This window comes from Triturus cristatus, chromosome 11 (assembly GCF_964204655.1).
Source record: "Triturus cristatus chromosome 11, aTriCri1.1, whole genome shotgun sequence".
NCBI lineage: Eukaryota > Metazoa > Chordata > Amphibia > Caudata > Salamandridae > Triturus > Triturus cristatus.
In genome coordinates this window covers 588,516,996-588,541,542 of record NC_140594.1, presented here as the reverse complement: position 1 = coordinate 588,541,542, position 24,547 = coordinate 588,516,996, and the positions used below count along the sequence as shown (strand labels likewise).

Here is a 24,547-nt window from a genome sequence, read left to right as displayed (position 1 = left end):
CTGTTGTGGAAAAAGGGAGAAGTGCTGAGGACAGAAACTCCATGGCTCGGAGACAAATGGCTTGGACTTCCACATTTTATCGTATTTGGGACATTCTGTGATTAGAAGCATATCCTACTTTGTGAATGTGTTTTAATGTCAATAACTCATTATAACCTTCTCTAATCATGTGTATCCATTGGTTGATTAAACTGGGCAGTGAAATGCCAAACAAATACTAAAAATTGGGATATTTGCGCATTCTGGCTACACCTCTGGCTCCGCCCACTGAGCCAATCCTTGGGTTATTCCCACCCTCTGATTCTCTGCCCACAGTTCCCCTACTTTTTTTCCCCCACTTCGACCACTGGGTAAGACCCCAAGTGAAGAGTGGCGGGCGTTATTCCAGATGAACGCTGTCAACCATGCATCTACCCAGGAAAAGATCTCAGTGATAAAGAAGTGCAAGCAATGCTCCATAGAATGGTTAAACCTCTCCATTTGCTCACCCAGGTCCCAGTTCCTCCTGGAAGTAGATTGTGTTGCCATTTTGTCCAGTAATCTCTCGACTGGGCTCACCCCCATCACATAAGATTGACAACCTCTACATGAACCTGATAACTGACTTAAACATGACATCTGTCTGAACTGCTCTTTGCTTTGGTTTGCCTTTAGTTTTCAAATTGGCTAGGACTGGAACGAGATATGGAATAAAATACGCCATTCTACACATTATAAGGATATTGAAAGTCACCGAGGAGCTCCTTTATAAGGACTTGAAACTTTGTACCATATACCAGGGACTTATAGGTAAGTTGAGTGTGCCAATTAGGGGTATGTCGATTTCACCGTGTTGAAAGGGGGAGCACAGTTACTTTATCTCTGGCTAACAGGGGTAACGACAAAATAGAGACAGGTTTCATAGCGGTCCAAGTGCCAAGAATAAGAAAGAGCATGCCAGGGGTAGCTGTAACTACCATAACGTCCATACCCATGAGCTTGGGGAGTAGGGTGACCAGATTCTCAAAACAAAAAACGGGGACAGGTCATAGACATAGAAGTAGGACTACGGTTTGCAGTAACCATCGACATAAAAGTAGGACTATTTGGCAGCTGTCATAGACATAGAAAAAGGACTACAATTACAGCTCCCTCCACAGACCGAGATGAAGCATTACAGACAACAAATCTGCAGTCTTTTATTGGCAACCCTCTCCTTCACACAGCAGCATTAGTACTTTTTATTACATTTACACTTTTAAGGACTATAGCATATATTTGCCAAAAATCTATAAAACATCACAGGCTAGCAAACGGCAGATTTACTAGCTTTATCAATGCTCGTTTCTATAGCTGCACGACAGCACCACATAAAGTACAACTCACCAATGTTGCTTAGTTGCTCATGACAGAAAAGCATGGGAGGTAAACTGCGGAATGCTAAATTGCCAAATGGCAGCCATGGACCAATGTACAAAAAAAAACTTCTCTCCAGGTATTACTGCCTTAGGGTCTTAAGGGTGGCAAAGGTTGGCCGACCACACTGTCCTCCCACATTTGCGTAGTCACTGCTGAGATGTCATGTTACCTTACTGGGGTATGTATAGTGCACTCTAGCCATTGGTATCATCTCATAGTGCAATAGTGTGAAGACCTGAGCAAAAAGCTCGAGCAGCGCTGCTCGCCTCTTCCACAGGTGTTAATACTGCTCCTTTAAGTCCTTTCCAGCTAAACAGTTTGCCGTGATCTGAAAGGTCAGTCAAAAGGTCAAGTCATAGCTTTGATATGGAGAACACAAAGCATGCATCAATTGGTTATGAATAAAACATGCAATGAGCAATGTTTTAATCCTTGCACGGTATGCATAAGGGCTACTGAAAAGTTTGTATGACTATGAATACAAGCTACAGGATGAAGAAATATTGTTTTATCCAAAGTAGAAACTTTGGCTGGCACGATGACGTAGGTGGCGCTGCGTGTAAAATGTCTCTCTTCAAAGGATTTCCCTTCTTGCTACAGCGCTCACCTCAGTGACGACACATGCCGTAAACAGTGCAAAGAGAGCATGCGCGCACATGCTCAACCGGAACAATGAAAAACAGGGACATTTCTGTGTTTAACGGGGACACTGTTTGAAAACAGGGACATTTGAGTCACTTGGAGAAAAGTGTCGGGACACGGGGACACTTCCCCAAAAACGGGGACCGTCCTGGGAAAACGGGGACGTCTGGTCACCCTATTGGGGAGGTATGTGACTCCCTGCGTGTGGCCATGAAGTCAGGTAGGCGGAGCTTGTAAAGTCTACGACGACCGATTGTCGTGCTCCGATAGCATGGATCTGGAGATGGCGCTATAGCGTGAAATCTCGGTTTATAAGGTAAGGCAGTATTGATTTAAAAGGTGTTGGGATATAGGAAGCAGACTTTTTATTCGGTTTTCCGCTATCATTCACAATCACAACCCTTTATAAAAATCGCCTTGCTGTCATTCTAGCGCTTCCCACTTCAGCGAACACATGAAGCGCATGCGCTCTCCGGTTGAGATGCACCCAGCGCCTGAACGCTGACGTTGACACCTGTATTGACTTTAGATCGGGGCGATGAGGATCGCCAGGACAAACCTCCCTCGGCTCTTCGTCTTCCATCAGGCTGGAGAATCTTAGACCTGCCAGATAGCCCTTCCAGAGATAACTCGCAGATAAATAATTTAGCACGGCCGAGATCTCTCTCCCCCTACGCTCGGCCGGCCTTTGGGGAGACGGTGAGGATCAGGCAGTGGAAATGCCCGGCTGTGATATCAGTGAGAGGCCTAACGAAGCTCTGGGGAGGCCCGCGCACAGTCGATAGTGCGCCCCTGCGGCCTACGAAGGCCTCTCAGCGTGAAAAAACTGCATTTAGCTGAGGCGGGCGCCGCAGGTCTCGTGCACCGCATGCCGCAAAGTAATAGGACGAGAAGCCGTGCTCACACTGGGGATGTTAGGGGCAAACAGGTGCTTGAGGCCAACCCTGACGAGGTCAAGATTGACGCTAGTGGTAACGAGTTCGATAAAGCGCAGATACCACAAGCTCAAATTGGATGTTTCACTTAAAACAATAAAACAACTCTAATGATGAGTGCCTCGGATGGGGTTCAGGTATTTACGTGGCACAGGAAATGCAGACACTTTGGACTCACGCTGTTTTCCGGCTCAAATGGATGGATGCTTCTGGAAGGGTAAACATCCTTTACTAAACAGTCTTTTCCATGCATACCTTCACCACACATCCTTTACCATTCATATTACTTTCATGGGCATTGCACATCAGTACATCTGGTGTAACTGAGTGTTGTAAAATGCATTTATGTTGTGTGTGTGGCCAGTTACAAAATGCATTTATGTTGTATGTTTTATGCAGGTGGACTCTGCACAGTGTGCTCATAGTGCATTTCTCATGTTGCTCTATGCTCCACAGTATATTTTTCAAGTTTTTGGGAGAGATTTAGGGTTTGGTGTACAGGGTGCTCTGTCAAAAAGATGGGAAAGTTACTCAAAAGTCCTGAGAACCCTAGTTGCCATCAGTTTCTTGGACTTGGTATTTTGACCTTGATCTGCCACTCCAGTCACTTTTCCTTTGATATGTGACCTTGGACGGTTTGCTTTATCAAATACAATTTTTTACAGGGCACATATACAATGTTGCCAGTGGCATGTGTATTATCTGTCTAGTGCTTGTGTTAGTAGGTGCATATTTTTATAGAATGTTCTGATGTGCATCTTATTAAGCAGCTAGAGTTCACCAGATTGTCCACCTTTCAAATGGACCTGCGCCACCAACATTTTGAAGATGTATGCATCCTTTGCATGGTATGTGTATTTGTATTGCAAACAACTCACCCAGGAGGGTATCCTGGTGCTAGAAATGGGGTCTCTAGTTGGCAGAGGTATGCACCCTGTGCAAGTACGGACCACCATTCAAGTCAGGGTAAGCTTACACACTAAAAGATAACCTGTGCTCACTTCTGGTAGCTTGGCACAGAGCATTCAAGCTTATCGAAAGAGGCAATGTGTAAAGTATTTTTGCAACAAACTCACAAAATAACACAATGACAACACCACCAAAATTCTCCATGCAGGCTTAGAAAAATAGATAATATTTTTTATGAGTAAGATAAGACCAAAATGACAAAAATCCTGTAAGTAGAACTGGAGTTATGAATTTTTGAAGATGCAATCAAAATATAGGGCTTAGTGTAATAAACTGCCAACCTGGACATCTGGTCGCGCTAGACCGGGGTAAATCCAAAGTCCATGCCGACTGCGATAGAGTGCAGTGTCTACAAGACTCATGCAGGAACCACTGAAAAAGTACCATGGATAGAGGAAGCGTCGATGAGAGCAGCAGAGGAGACGATGCGTCGTCATCGATCCCGGGGATGCAAGCAATACGCCAGTTCTGATCTGTGCAGTCAATGAAGTGTCGTTGAAAAACCCCTTTGCGATGTAGGCAACAGAGTGAGCCCAATCTGTAGGATATCTTGCAGGCCATTACTGCATCTAGAGAGGCACTGGAATCGATATTTGACTGCTTGAGATTAGACTTTCCTCATTTTATGCCCTGGAGAGGGTGCACAGGGTCTCAGCCCGGCCACGATTGCTGGGTGCGCCACCCAGGCTGGTGGTTGCCAGACTTCTCTACTATCGAGACTGGTACTATATCCTTGCACAAGCCAGAGAAAGAGGTGACATTAGGGTAGATAACAAGAAGGTGATGATCTTTCCTGATTTCACCAGAGAGGTACAGAAGCAACAGTCCACGTTCCTGAAGGCCAAACGGCACCTACTCCAAATGGGATTGAGCTATGCTATGTTATTCCCGGTTACTGCAACACTCTCTTTTCGTCAAATTGGAAAAAAGTGTCTTCCACATGTCCAAAGTTGACTTTCTTGGTTACCTTTTAAGTCCAGATGGACCCAAAAAAGGTGGAAGCAGTTCTTAATTGGCCCAGCCCGACCACAACCAAACAAATCCAAAGTTTTTTAGGATTTGCAAAGTTTTATAGACGGTTTATCAAACACTTACAAAAAATGATAACCCCTATTACTGTATTACTTCGTAAAGGGGATAAGTTCAGGTGGGACGACACAGCAGAAAAAGCATTCCAGGACCAAAAACAACAGCTCACTTCAGCACCTATCTTGATGCACCCAGACCCATATTGCCCCTTTATTGTGGAAGCAGATGCTTCACAATACGCAATATGTGGTATTTTAACCCAAAGACATAAGGACACACGACCAATGAACCACATTGCTTATCACTCCAGAAAGTTTTGACCTGCGGAAATTAATTACCCAATAGTAGATAAAGATTTGGTAGCCATTAAAGCTGTGTTTGGAGAATGGCGTCAATACTTGTTGGGAGCTAGACATCCTGTAACGATCTATACAGATCATCGTAACCTCCAATGCCTGCGATCTGTAAAAACATTATCTGCTTGACAACTCAGATGGACATTGTTATTTAATGATCACAATTTTATTATTACATAGCGTCCTGAAAAAGAGAATTCCAAAGCAAATGCTTTATCGCCTATTGGGGAGGAGGATTCACAAGAACAACAACCCAAACCACAGCCTATCCTTCCTTTACTGTGTTTCCAAGCAAGTATCTGTAGTACCGAATTCTTAGTTGAAGTAAAAACCGTGATACAAACACACACACAAGAACAATGGCTATCCATGTACCACTTCTCTTACTTTTCATGGTGATTTGTTATGTATGAACGAGCAACTCTTTTTACCCACACCAGAGTAACAGACTATTACTATGAAACTAAGTCATGATACACCGTCATCTGCTCATCCGGGTGTCACTAAAAGCTACCACCTGTTGAAACGTTATTTCTGGTGGCCCTCCATGTTTGATGGTGTTCAAAAGCATGTTGAAACATGTGCAATTTGTGCTCAAAATAAATCTTCGCAGCTAGTGGCCTTTTACAGCCTCTTCCAATACACCCGCAGCCCTGGCATGCCGTTTCTCTAGATTGTATCATGGAACTACCAGCAACTAAAGCTTGATACACCATTATTTTAACCATGGTTGATAATTTTACTCGCATGGCTAATTTCATACTCTTGAAAAGGCTTCCCTCAGCATCAGAATCAGCAGGAACATTCATGACCAATATTGTGTGCTTACATGGAATCCCCTCCATAATTATCTCCGATTGTGAACCCAATTCATTTCCCGCTCCTGGAAAGCTTTGAGTAAGACATTAAACATGGAGGTGCGCATGTCATCAAGTTATCACCCTCAAACAGTTTGTTTAACTGAAGGCATGAATAAAATGCTAGAACAATACTTACGTTCTATGTTAGCAAATAGCGAAGAGGAATGGGTAGATCTCTAATGGGCCATGGAATTTGCCTACAATAATGCTGATCATTCTTCCAATGGTATGTCCCCCTTCTTCTGTGCACATGGCTTTCACCCAAAAGATATTCAAAGGAATTTAAATCATGATACGACAGTCACAGCAGCACAATAATTTCATAAACATTTAAGCTCAGTACCATTTAGCCAAGGCCAAAGAAACCCAAAAACGTATAGCAGACAACATCACACACCTCAACCTCAATATACTGTAGGGGATAATGTGTGGTTAGCCACTAAACATTTGCATCTGAAAGGAAGAAGAAAATGTCATCCTCGGTTTATAGGTCCCTTTCCAATTCAAAAAGTTGTGAATCCTGTAGCAATACATTTGCAGTTGCTATGCACATATAGTTTCTATCCATTATTCCACGTTTCTCTCCTCAAGCCGTATCATCCAGCAACCAGAAAAACAACACCTCCACCTCCTTTGTACGAACACTTTAAAAACATTTTTTTTATTGAAGTTCCATAGCAGCAACTCAATAACAAACAGACATAAATAATACAACCGATAACACTTATATCAAGACAGCCATCATTATTACAATAATACAATTATACAATTTTAGGCCCCAATCCCAAACACTACCATCTGCTTGCAATTAGATAAGATGTCCCCTGTATATACATAAAAAACATAGAAAACTAGATTACCCCACCATATACTCCCCTCACCGCCCCCATATCAATAATCCTAATTTCCTTTTCCTGAATCCCTTCATAGCATATAAACTATATTCCAAATTAGAAACATTGAAAAACTTAGCCCGCCACAACTCAAAAGGCGGGGCCTCTTGCTGTAACCACAAAGAAGCAATTGTCAGCCGAGCAACCGCCGTAGCCATAAAAATTAAATACCGGCGCTTATATAAAGGCTGCCCCTCCTCAACCTCCTCCCCTATACCAAGCAACATCATGGATTGAGAGATTTTAACCCCGTCACCAGTTATTTCAGTCAAGAATTTCTCTATAGATTCTATCAGAGGATCCAGTACCACACATGCAAGAAAAACGTGAATGATATCAGCACTATCTTTACCACAACGGAAACACTTCCCATCATGCTGCCCCCCCACTACATCATTTTTTATGGGGTATGATATACATTGAATATCATTTTATAATGTTGACTTGTGAGATTAGCTGCACACAAAATCCTTCTTGCCAGGTCAATGTTTTTTTCCAATAAGATTCCGGGGTTCCCCAGCCAAGTTCTTCATTTCGAGTTGTATTTTTCTAAATCATCCGATCTACCCTCTAACAATACTTTATATATAACCCCGATCTTATCATGCCGTCTAATAGATTCTACTATTTTAACCTTCATAATACAAATAGGGTGTTTCCCTAGAAAATCCCTAATTTGTACATACTTAAAAAAGTACGTAGAGGGTAGATGGAATTTATCCGCCAGCTCAGCAAATGAATAAACTCGCCCATCATCTTGATATAAGTCACCAAGTCGGGTAATCCCCCTCCTTTTCAACCGATTGTGACCTGATCCCCAAAAATCAAGGGAAGTACTCCCACAGAATTGATAGGGGTGTACCTAGAGAGCGAAGGAATCTCACTGCTCTTCTGTACAGTATTCCACACTTTGTATAAAGCATTCAATACCTTAAAACGTGTTCTTTTAAAATAACTACCATCCACGCTATTAAAAAGGTAATGCTTCACCTCTGATCCTAGAATCATCTGGTAAATTGAGGGGGCTTCGGCTAAGTTTCTAACCTCCTCTCCAGTAAGTAATATTCGAACATTAACCAAAATACAAGAGTAATAATACAGAGCAAAATCCGGTATAGACCATCCTCCCCTTTCTCGGGATTGAATCATATATCTAGCTGCTCTCCGAGGTTTTCCCGGGGCCCACATAAACCTGGAGCAAAGTGCTTGTAAATATTGAATTTGTTTATGGGAGACCTCCAGTGGCACTGCCCTAAAGAAGTACATAACACACGGTAAAACGTTCATTTTCAGCACATTCGCTCTGCCTACTAATGACAAATGGAGATTCTCCCACCATTCCAATGAGCTTTTCACTCCAGAGATGATATCACCCCAGCTAACCTCAATGATATCTTGAACCGAGGTGCGTATCTTAATTCCCAGATAGGTGGCCTCCTTAATGTACCTAACATCCCCATCCATTTCGTGACTTGTGCATAATATTTGAGTTTTTGCAGTATTTAATTTATACCCAGAGGCTACCCCAAAAGTCTGCACCAGAGATTCGATTTCACCTATAGCAAGCCTAGGGTTAGAAGTGACAATTGCTATATCATCGGCATAGGCCAATACAGAATAGCGTTCTTGTTACACTATACAAGGCAAGATCATACTACTTTGTTCTAACATAAGAATAAAGGGATTAATATATAACGCAAATAAGAGTGGCGAGCAGGGGCATCCTTGTCGTGTACCTCTGGAGATCACAATTTCCTGAGAATAATATCCCATTGAACAAATGTTCGCTGTCGGAAGATGATAAAGGGCCTTTAGTGCCCATATATAGCCTTGTCCAAAGCCCATTTGTTGCAGTTCCTGCCAGAGGAAATTCCACGAAACCCGGTCAAACGCCTTTTCGGCATCGAGTAAGATCAGGCGAAGTTCACGGGATTCTACCTGTGCGATATCAAAGAGGGTTATTACTCTACACACATGATCTACCGTCCCTCTCCCCGGTATAAACCCATGCTGTTTTAACAAAACTATAGATGGTATAATTTTTGCCGGCCGCGTGGCCAAGATTTTCACAAAGATTTTACCATCAGCATTGAGGAGAGAAATTGGACGGTAAGACCCAGGTAATGCCGATGGTTTCCCCTTTTTCTTAAACACATAAATATTAGCCTCGGACCAGGTTTGTGGAATCCCCTGTTTCTGTTCTGAGCATATCATTTTTAATTTCATGGAAAAAAGTCTTGAATACTTCCAAGGGGAGTCTGTCTGGTCCTGCAGCTTTCCCTGCTGCCAATGAACTAATGGCCTGCTCTAACTCCCACATTGAAATCGGCTCCTTAAGTCTGTTGGCATCCGTTTGATCTAGCTGGCCCCATAGAGCAACTGGCAGTCCCATATCACTTAAAGACGGGTCTCCAATCTGGGTTTCAGTATATAATTCTGAATAAAAATCATAAAATACTTTAAGGATTTCCTGAGGGCCAGATACAATAGCCCACCATATTTTGATTCCCCTTAATTCTTTGTTCAGACTCTTTACTACGCAATTTCTGAGCTAAACACCACCCCGTAGATTCGCCGTACTCATAACATTCTTTTCCATATGTTGTACGAACACTTTTGGATGCAAAACGTATCCATGGAAAGTTGCATTATCTGGTGGATTGGAAAGTATCTAGGCCAGAAGAACGCTCTTGGGAACCATTAGCCCACCTCCAAAATGCACCACGGCTGTTATGAGCCTTCCATAAGCGCTATCCAGAGAAACCACGCCCCATTCCAACGGTGTTGGGAGGGATTTTTCGGGGGGTACTGTCACGATCTCCATATTGCGCCCTCTACGTGCACCCATCTGCACATCATAAGCCATGCATAGTGGGAGAGGACTTTTCCATTTAAAAAAATACACCCCTGGCCCATGCAACCAGCACAACCATATATGTATGTGTGATGTGAACTATGATTTGATTCAAGGTACCTTATTGTATGCACCGTACAACCAGCACTGCCGTATATTTAACTGTGTTGTGGACTGTGATTTGACCAAAGGTACATTATAGTATGCAGAAACCGTAAAAAGCAAATGATTACTTCATGAACGAATGTGCTCTCAAAAACAATGAATGATATGTACAACCCAGCGTCTGTTTTTAGATAACAAAATGCTTGCTTCCTCCAGTTAATTATATTTGTGCTCGCTCACTTGTTAGCGTCAATGCTTCTCCGTTCTCTCTCTCTAATGACGTATGCAGAATGGAGATGCATGCGCGGGATGCTGCGGCAAGGAGTTGTGACATAGTGGCAGCCATATTGGGTATGGCATTAGTATATAATCCCACACCTGAGTTCCAGAAGGTGCTTAGCCTTCCGGATTCTTCGAGGACGCACGCACGTATCCAAGGACGCTTACCTGTTTGAACCACACTCCGGCTCCCATGTTCTGGATCCAAGGTAACAGCAACTCTCCGCTGGCTCTTCACTCGATGCGCAACCTTCAAGAAAGAAAACACAACATGTGAATTCAAGTAAGAGCTAAAGAACAATTCTTTTTAAGGAACAATTTTTGGAAATACTTTACAAGAACTTTGTGATGCAACAAAGACTATAGTAAAAGTTATCTGTTATATGTTATCAGTTCTGACTTTTGCCACAGTTAAAATTCCCATTAATATTGTAAGTGTTTATAAGCAAACTTTTCGCAGTGTTTTAGGTGTCCGCAAGGAATTTCCCCAATAAATCAAGAATACAGAAAACTATAGCATGTGAGTATAAGGGAAAGAAGCGATAGTGATTGGGAAGAGGGAGAAAACTAATCCATGTAAAAAAAAAGTGTTAGTGATTGTTTCTCCTTCATTCTGTTTGTAGTTATCTGTTTTCACTGCTGTATTCTCCATACACTACAAGTGGAATCCAGACAAAACAGCTGACACCCTCTTCACCCACATCAACGGACGCTTAGCAGACGAACAGTTAATCAGGGGCAGATTGTTTTAGAACACAAGTGATAACGTTCATTTGCGTGGGAGGGAAAACTGTCTATACTTTAGGAAGACAGAAAAAGTAATAGTGCCTTTTTGTTGCCTTGCAGGTCGACAACTAAGAACATTAAAGCGTCCACCACCAGGCCCTCCTTCTTGAACCCTACTGCATCTTCCTTGTGTTACAAGCCAATCACTGGTCATAAGGTAGGGTGCTAGGAAGTCAGTCCATAACGTCTCTGCGAATCGAACAGTGCGGACTTCAAGTAAGAACGCATTGCTGATTTTGACACCAGTATTCTGAGGCACGGTCCAGACAGCTATATGTCGCTATTTTGATGAAAATGCAGGTTCTGGGACATCCCCTCTAGCAGACTGGGGTGCTTTAAAAGTGGTGATCCATGGCACCTGCATTTCTGAATTAGTGGGCATCCGAAAGACACTCTTATTCTGGTCCCAGGCTCTATAGATGAAAAGTCTTGTCCTCTTTGGAAGAGCTGAGAGCCCTCGAACGACGTAGACCGGGATACCCAGAATTACAACCCGAAACACTTGCAGTTAGGGAAAAGGTTGCAAGGCAAGTGGAGCGGTTAAGATGCTTTGACTATAAGCAATATCTGATATGAGTGCACGCAGAGAGGGCCTGCACGGCATCATTTTTAGCTTGGCTGGCAAACCCGTCCAAGTGGGGCTTGGTCATTGTGGAGCTTACCGCTGCTGATGGCTCTAAACTATATAGACAATGGCTATTAACCAGGAGTTTTATGAATACTATTCTGCTGTGTATCGTAGTATGGCTGATTGCTCACTAGTAGACGTTGCAAACTTCCTGGCACCTTTGCGGCTTCCGACTTTGTCCCCTGAAGAGGCGGAGATCCGAGCTGCCATAAAATCCATGGCTCAGAATAAGACACAGGGTACAGACGGGCTGCCAGTTGAATTCTACTCCACTTATATGGATATACTTGTCCTCAGGTTGGTCGACCTTTACAGATCTGCCAAGGCTATGGGGTTGATTCCTTCATCTACTAAGGAGGCTTTGATCAAGCCACTATTGAAGCCAGGGAAGTCAGCATAGAGAAGGAAGGCCTATAGGCCATTGTCTATGTTAAACGTCGGTTATAAAATACTGAGGAGGATCCAGGCTACGTGGCTGCTGCCCCACATGTCTACTCTGATCCATGCAGATCAGACAGGATTTATTCCAGACTGAAATACGGCACTCAATATCCGCAGACTCCTCGCACTATTGGAGGCAGACTCTTACGATGAAGCGCAGGCGGTGATCTTTGCGGTAGACATCGAAAAAGCATTCGATAGTCTAGAGTGGTGCTTCCTCTATGGTGTGATGACTTGTTTCGGTCTAGGGCAGGGCTTTGTAAATTAGATCATATTACCGTATTCTGATTCCTCCGCCAGAGTGAAGACACTTCCCCCTGTCACCACTCCTTTTCGCCCTGGCTATGGAGCCGTTGACTTGTCATGCCAGAGCTGGGAACGCTTATGAGGGTATTAAGGTCGGATCCCATATAAATCATATTGACTTATTCGCAGAAGATCTATTACTGAAGATGGTAGCCCTCCCTGCCTGCTGTGTTTATTTGTGGTATTGCCAATCTGGGTCCCTCGGGCACTATTCCGGCATATGGACGCGCTTCTCACGGGCTTCCTTTGGGGTATGGGCCGGAGGCGGGTGGCATTGTCCACAATGCAGTGATCTAGAGATGAGGGCGGTCTGGGTGTTCCTGATTACGAAGCATACTTGGCAGAGAAACTTCAATGGTTTGCACAGTGGATCGCTAGCAGACTTACCCCTGGGAGGAAGATGGGACCATCTGTACCTGATCTTCCAAGTTTGAGTAGGGTGCTTTTGCAGCTTCTCTGTCCTGGGATTACCGACCCTTCTGAGTTTTGAGTGATGCACCACTGTTGGACCAGAATACGATGACCTTACTCCCCAGATATTCCCTTCAAATTCCTGGAGGTTCTACTGCATGGGGGAGACTGGAATATGATAATGGATTGGGTGGAGGCGGGTGCATCAACACTTGGGTCCCTCTTTGAGGATGGTGTACTCCTCCCATTCCAAGAGTTTTGATCCCGTTATGACCTATTGCGGAGTCAATTCCTCCTTTATGGCGCTGTGACAGCGGCCACTCAGAAACATTTGCGTAGGAGCACATTAGAACCCACATACATTCCAAAAATTCCCAATATTTAGTTACGTCATCGGGGACCTTTAAGGCAGTCACTTGTATTTATAGAATGATTCGGGGCGATGCAATCCTACCTCTAGAGGCCCTTAGGGAACTGTGGTAGGGGGATCTGTGGATTCCCATTCCGGAGGATGACTGGGGAGTAATTCTACAACACATGCCTATGGTTTCCAGGAACACCAGGTTCAAACTTATTAATTTCTAGGTGCTTCATAGAGCATATCTTATACCTGGAAGGATTGCTAGACAATTTGCTGTGCAGGGAGCGAAATGCCTGAGGTGTGGTGACGTGGGGGCCGAGTTTTATCACATGTTTTGGGAATGCCCAGAGCTAAGACATTGTTGAGAGGAAACTACTAGAATTTTGGCAATATGAATGAGAGAGAAGTCCCATGTATGCCTGGCCACTGCCTTCTCCATTGGTATCTACACACAGCTATGAATAAGGCGACAAGCCGGTTACAGGATTTAGCCTTCATCTTAGCAAAAAGGGAGATTAAGCGCAACTGGAAAGCTCCGAGTGACACTCGGGTGGAGGTTTGGAACCGGGAACTCAAACGGTGGGCGAGTTATGAGTGTGCAGTGTTGCTGAGGGAGGCTCAGCGGGGCTGTGGATCCCTGGATATGGCCCAAGCTTGGGAGTCAGTGGTGGATACCCTGCAGGATCCTGAGTCCCCTTCACCTGGGAGATTGTCAGAGACCCCTTAATTGTTTTTAACCCTGAAAGGAGCTCGCATCCTAATTAGATGTAGCTTCCGAAATATTAAAGAGACCGAGACTGTATACAGAGCCACAGGATACACCTGGCTTAGCGTAATATACTACCCGAGATAGACCTGGGAGTTGGCACCCTCGGTTGGGAGCAGGGTATGCCAGGAAAAGCCCATGTTCAGAGTTGGGAATGAGGAAGGGACCTGCCTGTTATGGATGTCGAGCAGCAGTTAAGACCGAATTTGGTCCAGATGCTGGGCTAGTACTTTCACTTCACATTGTTATTACGAGAGATGTTACTTCTCAGTATTATATTTCACTGACTAGCAGATTACTGTCATCTGTATGAATATTCCTAGATGTTACAAAACCCACTGTGTGATGATTATGTTTTCACAAAAATGACAATAAAATCTGTTTACAAAAAAAAACAGTGTTACCGTGTTTAAGGGCGAAGCACATGCACTTTAGCACACATGCAGTTTCACAGTGGTCAGCAGTGGTAAAATGCTCAGCATCCTAAGGCCAAGAAAAAGAATTAGCAAAAAGAGGAGATAAGCAGGCAAAAAGTTTGGGGGAAGACCACCCTAAGGATGACAGGTCTAACACCTGGCGTGGAAGCAGGAGCTGTATGGGCTGAGCCAGGGTTAGGCCTAGGTTAATAGCAGAGTCTTCAGGTTCTTATGGAATTCAAGAACTTAGGTGGAGGCTTTGATGGGCTGGGGCAGGTCGTTCCAGGTTTTAGGAGTCGGGTACGCTAAGGCAGTACCTCCGGATCTGGTTCTACATATACAGGTGTGTGTGAGCAGGAGCCCGGCTGTGTGGAGATGTCCTGTAGATTTATGGAAGTTCATTCAGTTGTTGAGATATGTGGGGCCAATGTTGTGTAGGGCTTCGATGCGTGCGTGAGGAGTTTGAAGAGTACTCATTTGTAAATTGGGAGCCAGGGTGGTATTTGCAGTTCACAATGAGAGGAGGGTGGGAGTTTGAGGGTGAGCCTAGCTAGTTTTGTGTGGTCTGGAGTCTTCTGGTCAGTTGAGAATTGGGTCCAGCAGAGAGTGCATTTCCATAGTCCAGCTTGCTGGTGGTGAGGGCTAGGGTCACAGTTTCACGAGTGTTGGTGGAGATCTATTTGAACACCTTCTTGAGCATCTTGAGTGTGTGGAAGTAGGAGGCAGTGCTCACTTGGTCGGTCAATATGAGTGGATTATTGATTACTATTCCGAGGTTCTTTGCGTCGGTTGCTGGGAGTGGTGTCAGTCCGCGTTCGTCAGGTCAGCAGGTGCAGATCAGGTGACGAGCCAGGAATATAAATATGCTATCAGTTCTGATAAATACACTGCCATCACAATAACTGATGTGTAGTGCTTAATTTGATCTAGTGGTTGCCAGTGGGGGCACTGGCACTCATTTATGGGGACGGCCACTAATTTTTCTTGATCTGACATTTCCCAAGAGCTAGAGTGGAAACGCACATAAAGGGAAAAGACAGAGAAAGAGTAAGACATGAAAAATGCCACACAGAGAAAAAACTGAAGTCTGCAAGAGTAAGATAAAGGGGAAAGTGTATCCCGGTAGTGGATAAAAGAGGCATGAGGTGGATTGTTGACTACACACCTTTGGTATTCAGCATGCTGACATTTTATTGCCCCGGCCGTGGGCTTCAGAGCAGAGCTTTGGGCACCAACACTCATTCTTTTATAAATTAAGCACTGCTGGTGTGCAAGGATTTTCATGGAAGCTGGCAAAATTACACTTTGTTATTTGTGGAAAAAGAGTGTTTTTGTTAAAACGTGTTGCAGTCAAGTGCAATTTTGTGTTCATTCATGGTTGGAATCAGCTGCTTAACTGACCCCAATGTAGCACTACACCAGCAGAGAGATTGTGCATTTATGGAACGGATCTCATGTCTGTTGATGTTTTGGGGTTCAATCAGCAGCTCCCAATGGTGTAGCAGGTGCAGTGGCACCGCTGTTCGTGGGAGAGGGGACCACTGCATCCCAGTTATGGCAGTCTTTTAATATCCATCCAAGGTTTGGAGGAGCCATTTGCCTTGTGTGCATTTGGGTCAATGGCACGGTTGCTACGTCACTGGGTTGAGTGTGGGGTGCAGACGTATAATGAGTCCAATGAATGCCAGCTATGATGTGGGGCATGTATACCAATGTGTGCCCTATGGTGTGCACTGAAGGCATTAACTATTTGATGGACAGTAAGCTGCAAGCTGGTTGTGAAATTTCAACACACAGTGATGTCATTTGCGGCTGGTGTTGTGGAAGAGTGGTGAGGCAGGGGAAGGGATTGGTGGGGGACAAAATAAATAACTTAATTTAAAAAAAAACCTTACCTGCAGCCGGTCGCGCTCTACTGCTCCTCTTCTCGCAGGCACAGGCTCCCAGACTCCACTGCAACCAATCTTGATGCTGCTGTCATGTTTTGAGAGCAGTGGCCGGATTGGCCTGAGCGCTCTGAATTTGCACTCTCAGTGAGACTGGGAGCCTGTGCCTGCTCTCTCCAACCCGGCAACGCAGCTCGGTTTGGAGACAGCTTCAGTGCGCATGATGATTTGGCGGTCGTGAAACGGCCAGCCAAACCGTCATGTCCACTGACAACAGTGCTCACCAGTTATCTTGCAGCCTGTCGTTCCCCCATGGCCCCGCCCCCAAAGACTCGGCAGAAAAGGAAAACTAAAACGAGAATAAAACTTATTTTATCATTTTATTTTTCCTTCCGTTCTGAGGTAGGGCAACGCTCCTCCGCCATAGCGGAGGAGCCACCGCTGTGTGATGTTGCGCTTTTGAATGCCCCAAAGGCCACAATAAGGACTATGGTGGCCAGTTTAGCAGCGGGGATTAAGCAACATTCTCTCTGTATACTTCTCAGTTTCTTATCGGATGTCTAATATTACATGCGGGGGGGAAATTGTGCATGGTATATACATATTTTGCCCCCTTGCCAGGGGTAATTGTTACCAGCGTTAGGATTCTGCCGCACTTCTGCCCTATTTAGAGCCACCCACTGCTCTTCCATGTTCCATGTTCGCATCCTGAATGCAGTGATGCTCAATGAATACCAACAGCTGTCCGTGTTTGTCTCCCTCTGCACATCTGCCTTCCCTTTCATGAGCTCGTTCCTTCTGCAGTTGTCAGCTGTGGTTTGTAAGCGCAAGATTCATGACTACTGACCCAGGCACACCTGCTAGGGAACTGTCTGCACCTGTTTGTTCTTATGACTGGTTTTAAGGCTAAGGTTGAACAGGCCTTATGCTCATTCCGCTTTTGTACTTTTAAGGTCTACAATAGTTTTGCAATAGGGATTGTGGCTGCATTTTGTTAATATCCATCACTGCCGTCTTATTTGAGGTGGGCAATTGGCAAAGTGGAGATTGTTATAATGGAATTTTACACATCAAGTGATTTAGTGCTTCCATTTTAAATATTTAAATTTAAAAGCTCTGTCTAATACTGCATATTGTGATTGTCCATGAAATCTACATATTCTTATTAACTGTTCATATAATTTCCCAGTATGGTGGCATACTATGTACACCAAACAGCGTTGATACAGGAAATCAAAAACGTTACATAATCTAGGGGGCAGATTTACAAGCCCCTTGCGCCACTTTTGCGTCGCTTTTCCCATGTTAAGAGTGACGCAAAAGTGGCGCAAGGGGCTTGTAAATCTGCCCCTAGGTATCTATCATCACTTGCTCCACCGCTTCCAACATGTGTTTGGGGAAACATGGGGCCGAGTTAATCTGCGTTTATAGGTATACCACCACACCCCTAAAACGATAACAGCTGGTGCATCAGCAATAACAGGTGCGAGATCACACGCCTTTGGGTGTGCCACGCCAATTTAGCTTTCTGTTGAGCATGCCTGTTTCCATGATAACACTGCATTAGTGTGGTGCCATATGTGTGCTTAATCCATGGAGAGCCATCGCTTTTACGCATGCTCTTAGTACCAGTGGCGGCTCGTAGGGAACGGGGTTGGTAGGGGGTTGAAAACATATATTTTTTAAAACAATTATCTTTTCCAATGGCTGCATCTTTCCTCCACTTCTCTGCTCTTCCTAACTCCAGTCCGGAAGAAGCTGTAAGAAGCACCCGGCAGACAGACTCCCCTGAGCCAATCACAACGCTGCAATGCAGCATTGTGATTGGTCTGAGTGCCGTGAATCGGGACTCAGATTGGGACAGGGAGCATGTGCATATTCCCCAACCAGGCTGTCCATTACATCCTGGTGCGGAATATGCAAAGTGCACATGACTGCTAGGCCAGCCGGCCAAGCAGTGATGTGCACTTAGTGTGCACAGTCCACTTCTCCTCTCACACTGAGCCACCAGCCCCGCCCTGCCCTAACCCAGCCCACAGCAGCCAAAAATAAAACGATAATAACCTTGTTATTATTGTTTTATTTTTTCCCTTTTCACTGCTCTAAGAGCAGTGGGGCAACGCTCCTACTCCTTAGCAGAGGAGCCGCCACTGCTTAGTACATATAGCCTGAGACTTAATTTATACAGTGTAAATCCACATGCATACAATAGTAAATACCTACTGCTCTGCGTACCTGTATATCAGGAGTAAGCCTGATTGGGAATCCAGATATCTTTGAATATACTACATAGGTTTCCTTGTAATCTTGTCACTTACAGATTCCATTTATTCTCTCTACTAATGAAGGGTCTATATAAAAAGGTATGACGCTCAGGATTGTACTCCAGATGTATTAAGCAACACCTTTAGTGAGATTCCCACACATTTTAAGAAGGTTCTTTAATTATGCTTCTTAAGATGCGCCTATTGTAAGAATGAACATTTGAATACATTTGAATATAAGTAGGGTAGACATTCCAAACCCTTTCCTGCTGATGGAATTCCACTCAAAATGTGAAATATAGAATCTAACATCTGTGTAATTCAGTCGCGGCCGGCATGGCTCGCAGGTGGGGGGGCAGGCGCGGGGTCGAATGGGGGGGGGCGGTCGAGTGGTCGTGAGGGCAGGGGGGGGTCGCACGGGGAGGGGGGTTTAAATAATAATAAAAAATGAATAAAACGTACCTTTCTCGGGTACCGCGTCTTCTGCTCAGTTTGCTCCTGGTTTTCTGCCTCCGCAGGAACAGGAAGCAGACAGCCTCCCTTCCGGAAGCCAATCACAATGCTGCAATGGCAGTATTGTGATTGATTGGCACGCCGACCCCACAGGCATCTATGGGGAGGCCATTTTCTCCCTGTAGGCTTCACGCAGACACTGGGGTGTGATACGACGGTGTCGAATGGCTCGGCGCTCTAGGAAGTCATGGAAGTCCTGACCCTGGAACAGAGGTCCGTTGTCTGACTTTTCTTCTTCCGGTCGTCCAAAGATGGCAAAGATCTTTTCCAGGGCCGGCTGGACATATGCGAACGCCGTGGGTGATACCAATTTCACCACTGGGAACTTGGAGAAGGAATCCATGACGACCATGGTGTGCCGCCGGTCCGGGAAACTCCTGAAGTTGACATTGACTTTGGCCCATGGCATGCAACACAGTTCCTCCGTGATTATGGGCGCGGGAGCAGGGTCGCAGCCGGTGATGGTGCAAGGGTGACACCTCCGGACTTCTTCATCCACCATTTCTTCCATGCTTGGGAACCACACCTTCGCCCTGAGTCTGGCCTTGGTCTTAGCGGTGCCCTGATGGCCTTGACGAGCCAGCACAACCATTCAATGATGTAGGTCCTTCTGCACAATGATTCTCTGTCCCCTTAGGATTAGTCTGGATCCGCTAACACTGAGTTTGTGTCATACTCTCCATATTTGACGTCGGGAGTTCTGTTCTTTCACAGTGAGCAGAGAGACGCCATCCAGAAAGCAATACCATTGCCCCTTTTCTAGGTCCTCTTTGAATCTTCTCATGGTGTCAACCGCATCCGTGGTGTTGCAACGATCTTCTTTGGTCTTCTTTGGGCAGGCACTGTCCTCTATCATGCAGATGAAAGCCTCGGTGCTTGCTGTATCCCCTGGGAGCGACTCTCCCTCCTTCGCCGTGGGGTGCCTTGACAGAAAGTCATCTGGGTTGTCTGCGTCTGGTCGATACAGCAGCTGGAATGAGTGCACCTGTAGCTTGACTGTCCATCTCTCGATCCTTGGGGCACCAGACGCGTGGACCCGCTAAATAACGGTATGAGGGGCTTGTGGTCCATTATCACCAGAAAGGGATGACCGCACAGGTACAAATGAAAATGATGGAACACCCACCGAATGGCCAGAGCCTCCCGCTGTATATGCGCATATCTGGTTTCTGTCTGGGACAGTGCGCGGCTGAAATATGCCACTGGGACGCAGATTCCTTTGCTGTCTTCCTGCAGGAGGACCGCCCCTAGCCCCACCGGGCTGGCGTTGACTACGAGTTCTGTCTTCCTGTTAGAATGGAAGTACGCCATTGTTGTCTGATCAAGGAGCGCTTTCTTGATGCCTTGAAACACCGCTTCCTCCCGGGACGTCCACTCTCAGGGTGTACCAACATTTGTCAGCTGTCGTAGTGGTTCGGACACTGTGGCAAGGTTCGGGAGGAACCTCCTGCAATATGTCGCCATCCCCAGAAAGCTCCTTATTTCTGTGGGATTCTGCGAAACTGGGGCACTCCTGATTGCTTGCCTTGCGAGGGTCGACGTGAAGCCCATATCTCGAGAAGACGTAGCCGAAGAAGTCTATGGACCCTTGGTAAAAAGCGCACTTTTTCTTGTGGAGGGTGAGTCCACAGTCTGCCAACCTCTGCAACGTGGCTCTCAATCTGGCATGATGCTCCTCTAGACTCTGCGAATATATCAAAATGTTGTTGCTTAAGTTGATCACTCCTATGAGGCCAGAGAGGGCTTGCTTGATGGCATTCTGGAACACCTGTACCGCAGATGACACCCCAACGCTGAGTTGGGTATATCTTCGGAGGCCCACGTGCGTGGAGAAGGTGGTAATGTAACGGCTGTCTAGCGCTAGTTCCAGTTGGTGGTATCCAGAGTTCAGATCGAGCTAGGGAACTATTGGACACCGTTGAAGTCCGCCACTATATCATTCTTCGTCGGGGTCACATGTCTCTCTCTCCGGATGTCCTGATTAGCAAGCCTCATATCTATGCACAGCTAAATCATGCCTAGTTGCTTCGACTTGGGCACCACCACCAGCGGGGACACCCAAGGAGTGGGCACGATACCTTCACTATAACTCCCAAGTCCTCCAGGGTCTGCAGTTCTTGCTCTACCAGCGGGCGGAGGTGGAAAGGCATGCGCCGATGCCGGAGTGCTTTCGGTTGTACTCCCAGGTCGATGTGTAGTTTCACTTGGCGCCCTTGGAGCTTGCCCAGCCCCTGGAAGAGTTACGTGAATTCCCTCATCATGTTCTTTGCGTGATTCTCGTGGATCTGCTTGGCAAAGATAACCAGCTACAAATCTTCAGCCGTGTGGCAGCTCAGTAGCGTTCCCTTCTTTCCTTTGGTTATGTGGAATTTGGTTTGCACGGAGTACTTGAAATTCGAGACCTCGACCTCCTTCATCCCTCGCATTGGTATTGGTTCTGTGCCTCCATATGTGTAGAGTTTGGCCGCGCTGGGTGTTAACCTTGGTTTGGGCGACAGCCGTTCGTACTGGTCAGAGTCCATCACATTGACTGATGCCCCGGCGTCAATTAGGGCGTGTACCGAGGTTCCATTGACCTTGATGCTGCACTTCGGGAGCAGACACCCCTTGTGTCCTGGCCATCCTGCGAAGGAGATGACACACGTGTCATCGTCGTCCTCATAGTAGGCAGTAGCGCCTTGTTTGGGTAGAGCTTCAGGGTTTTCACGCTTCTCGAGTGTGAGGTTCCGAAGGGTCGTTGACCGCCCTCTGGGTGCGCCACCGCAAGATCTTCCTCCGCTACTGCGGCAGATGCTGGCGTAATGGTTGGCCTTGCCACACATTGAGCATGTTTGTCCTCTTGCAGGACATCTGGCCTGCTCTTTGTGATCAAACCCGCAGTGTTCTCACTTGCCACCGAGCCGGCCACCAGTGTTTCATCTCTGGCTTGGCGCAGGTCGCCTCTGCACGACTTCCACTGTCTCTTCTTTCACCTGAACTACTTGCTGCATGGACACGGCCGGAGTGTTCCTGACTGTCCCCTTTTTTACCGAGAGGCCAATACTGAGGGAGGAACAAACGATGGGCACAAGACAGGGGGGAGCAACAACAGATGGCCCCACAACATCAACAACCATATCTGAAGACTCACAACCAGCAATATTGGAGATAGCAGAAATGGCTAATCACTGTGACACCATCATGAAAGACATCTTACCTATTTTCAACCTCTCCTCTGTAGACCTCACAAGTGAGGAACATGATGTCCTCAGTCGAGGTCTCTCATTTGTTCCCAGTAATCGCCTTGAGTCTTTCAAACTGCATGAAGACCTGTTCTCCTTTTTTAGGAAAGTCAGGCTAAAGAAATTCTTTTTGGACAGAGCCACGGATAATAATGAAGAAAATCTATAGAAATGTAAACCCCCTTCCTTGTTCACACCAATCTTAGACATGGTAGGTCCAGAGGTTAGTATCTTTGAACAAACTGTTATGAAAGAGATATCACGTATCATCAAATACCCTTTGAATACACGTTGTAACCTATCGCAGAAAGACAATCTGGCTTTAAATAAAATCAGATATAACAAAGAACTCATTGTCAAACCTTGTGACAAAGGTGGGGGATAGTTGTTATGAATAAAACCGATTATAACAACAAAATCTTGGAAATGCTGGCAGTCTCAGAACCTTATAAAAAATCACATCCTATGAGAGCTAGCTATATTGAATACCCACATTCATAATATGACTCATAGAGCCTTAGACCGTGGATTAATCTGTCAAGATGAATATATTTTCCTAAACAAACCATGTCCCATGGTTCCAGTACTATACGGGGTCCCCAAGACCCACAAAAGCATTGTTGATCCCCCGTTACGCCCTATTATTTCCACCATTGGCTCTAGCACAGAGCCCCTCTCCAAATATGTTGATTCCTTCTTATGCCCATTGACCCAAAACTATGCCTCCTATATCCATGATACGGGTGATATTATAAACAAAATTGAAGGCATGCCATACAACCCTAATGCTGACATACTAGTAACGCTTGACATTGAGGCGTTATACACCAGCATCCCTCAGTGTCAAGTGTTGCAGGCAGTGGCGTCACTCCTTCAGCGATCCCCAGGAGTTAGGCCTGATGACTTAAGTTTTGAGTTTTTGGGGACAGTTCTGATGAATAATTTCTTTGATTTCAATGGACTTGTTTATCAACAAGCCAAGGGCACCAGTATGGGGGCTTCCTGTGCGCCGAGCATAGCGAACTCCTATATGGGTGAATGGGAGTTGAAAAATGTCTTCAATGAAGCAGCCTCCTTTTATGAAAATGTCAGCACATGGAAACACTTCATTGATGACATTTTCTCTATTCGGAAAGGAGATGTTGCCACACTGCAGGAGTACATCTGTTGGCTCAACGCCAGTGACAGTAACCTAAAATTCACTGCCAAATTTAGCTCGGACCAGGTCAAAATATGGACATCCTGATCTTCGGATTGAACAACACACTACAAGTCAGTTTGTTTAGAAAGCCTACAGCTAAGAATACCATACTTCAATACCAGAGCTTTCACCCCACCTGCCAGAAAGGCTCCGTCCCATTTGGGGAATTCCTGCGCAATTGAACAAATATGGGTGACTTTCATTAGCATGGTGACGCATTAAAGAAACGTCTCCTGGCCTGTGGCTATCCACATCGGTTAGTAAGACATGCATTCAAAAGGGCCAAGTACTATAACCGTGATGCATTATTACAAGGTACCCATCGCACACCCAAAGAACAAGTGACATGTGTCATCAATCACTCCCAATTAAATTATAAAATCAAGAATGTCATCAATAAAAATTGGAAGAGTTTGAATACAAATGAAAATTAACCACAACTACAATCACCGCTCGTGGCCTACAGGAGAAATAGAAACTTGTGTAATTTATTGGTGCACCCAAGACACCAACCCTCTATGACACAGAACCAGACTACTATCACGGGATTACCTTTAGTATTAGGTAACCACAAATGTGGTTCATGCCACACTTGTGACACGGCCGTGGTCACAAATTCATTGACATACAAAGGCAAAAACAATAAATTGAGAGACCTTACCAACTGCAGGAGCCGTAAAATATAAATGTTATTCTGCCCATGTGGTCTAGCTTACATAGGAGAGAAGGGGTGTGAGTTTTACACGAGATACAGCGAACATAAAACTGCCATAAGAACGCACAAGTTGATGGCCCCTGTAGTCCAACATTTCGTAGACATGCACCACTCAGAAATGGATCTTAGGTGGTGTATTCTGGAGAAAGTGAAGCGTCAGGCAGGGCTGCCTGTAGAAACAACTCGTAAAAGAAGGGAAACGTTCTGATTTTTCTCTCTGAATAGTGTGAAAGAAGGACTTAATGAAGAGATTATTTAGAATGTCACCAATACTTGTCAACTCAGTTCCCAAGGGAATTGCATTGGAAATCA

The 24,547-nt window shown here is 45.3% G+C and overlaps 1 long non-coding RNA gene across 1 annotated transcript in view; it reads left to right on the top strand.

The window, feature by feature from the left end:
- Positions 1 to 10,510: 10,510 nt before the first annotated feature.
- The window catches only part of LOC146785136 (uncharacterized), an 80,686-nt gene continuing 66,649 nt past the window's right edge, over positions 10,511 to 24,547 (top strand). Inside the window, exons 1-2 of the long non-coding RNA XR_014970919.1 lie at positions 10,511 to 10,603; positions 11,167 to 11,263. This is a non-coding gene — a long non-coding RNA (uncharacterized LOC146785136). The remainder of the gene's footprint in view (positions 10,604 to 11,166; positions 11,264 to 24,547) is intronic.